The sequence below is a fragment of the Silene latifolia genome, chromosome 1 (genome assembly GCF_048544455.1).
Source record: "Silene latifolia isolate original U9 population chromosome 1, ASM4854445v1, whole genome shotgun sequence".
Taxonomy (NCBI): domain Eukaryota; kingdom Viridiplantae; phylum Streptophyta; class Magnoliopsida; order Caryophyllales; family Caryophyllaceae; genus Silene; species Silene latifolia.
In genome coordinates, this window is record NC_133526.1 from 159696720 (window position 1) to 159698507 (window position 1788).

Sequence of the window (1788 nt, forward strand, 5' to 3'; positions counted from 1 at the left end):
CTTGGGTCTCGAGTGACTTTATTGATGCTTCTTTCTGTTGGTCACTCATCTGCAACTGTTTAGTCAATGATTGGAGCATCGACTTAAACTCAGCCAATTCACTAACTCCACTAGAAGAAGCTCTTTGATGCGACGGTGGAAAGGATAGAGGCTTTTGAAACCCTTGTTGAGCTTTGTGAGGAGGAACATAAGCTTGTTGCTGCTCCTGCGGAGGAGTAGGATTAAGCACATTCTGACTAGTCCATCTCAAGTTGGGATGGACTCCACTCTGATTATTATAATAAGAACCTCCTCATTGCTGAAAGGCAAGGACTTGCTCTTTCTCTGTTAGACAGTCAACAACAGTGTGACCGTCGTTACTCCCACATCTCTCACATGTAACGGCTTCTTGTCTGGTCAACAAGTGAACCGTTTGTTGATCACCAGTAGCTTGCAACTCTAACTTATCAAAACGAGCATTTATGGCGTCCAGCTGAGCCACTACAACATTATCAACTGAATGAACTGTGCGAATACCATCTCTCGAGTTCCCATACTCAGCACAATGGGTAGCCATCTCCTCAATAATTCCCAATCCTTTGTCATCATCATTGTTCTTCTGAAATCGCCCATTACATGAGGCGTCCAATATAGCACGGTGGTCGTCATACAACCCATTATAGAACTGGTTGCACAAGAACCACTGATCAAAACCATGATGAGGAAGAGACCGTACCAACTTCTTGAAACGACACCAAGCTTCATAAAAATTCTCATCAGGTGCCTGCTTGAAACTTGTAATTTTTCCTCTCAGTTGATTGGTACGTTGTGGAGGAAAGTACCTTTTATAAAAGGCAAGGGCAAGAGTCTCCCAGTTGGTGATACCGGCTGCAGTACGATCAAGATCAGTGAGCCATTCACGGGCTCCGTCGGTCAGAGAAAAAGGAAACAGGACTTCCTTAATCTTATCCTGGGTCACTCCCTTAGTGGTGGGAATGGTAGAGCAATAGTCAGTAAAGACCTCTATGTGTTTAAGCGGATCTTCACCCGCCACGCCTCAGTACAAATTTCGTTCGACCAAATTAATATAGGATGGCCGGATGTCAAAAGTGTTGCCATCCTCGGTCGCAAGCTTAAAACCTTTAGGGATCGAGGCAGTTGTGGGCTCTTAGTCATTCGCAATATTAGGCATCTTTACTGGCTTGATAGAAGAAATAGAGTTGTCTTCTTCACAAGACGGATCTTCTGCAAACAGAAAATGTTGTGGCTCAAGTTTAAAAGTAGTCAAGTCTTCCTTTTGAATCTTCATTTGCAGTCTTAGTCTATGCCGAAAAGATCTCTCTGGCTTAGGATCAGCAGGAACTAATTCTGACCTGTTACACCTGGGCATACACAACACTGAGGGAAATAAGTGAGAACTGTCTCAAGGAATAAAAATTTCCTGATACGGAAGGAAATAAACAAAACAACAACAGACAAACAGGGTTGTTGCCTCCCCGACAACGGCGCCAAAATTTGGTACGGTCGTTATGTACCAAAAATAAATACTTAAATATAACTAACATAAGCTAGTGATAACTAGGGTCGATCTCCACAGGGAGGCAAGGTATCTATCTGTAAGTCCGTCTATCTAAGTCACAAATGAGGGGTTTTAAATTGGTTTTCTAAACTACTAAAGATCAAAGGACAAGAGAAATAAGCAAGAGCAATAAAGTGAGAAAATGAGATAAAAGTGATCAGATAAGAGAGGTATGTCAGGATTTCGGTTCACCATGGCAGTTCATCGATTCAGTTGTAAATAGCCTAGAC

The 1788-nt window shown here is 42.6% G+C and overlaps 1 non-coding gene across 1 annotated transcript; it reads left to right on the top strand.

The window, feature by feature from the left end:
• Positions 1-689: 689 nt before the first annotated feature.
• Positions 690-796, top strand: LOC141620449 (small nucleolar RNA R71). Its single transcript, XR_012531966.1, has one exon. It is a non-coding gene; the product is annotated as a small nucleolar RNA R71 (small nucleolar RNA).
• The last annotated feature ends 992 nt before the right edge of the window (positions 797-1788 follow it).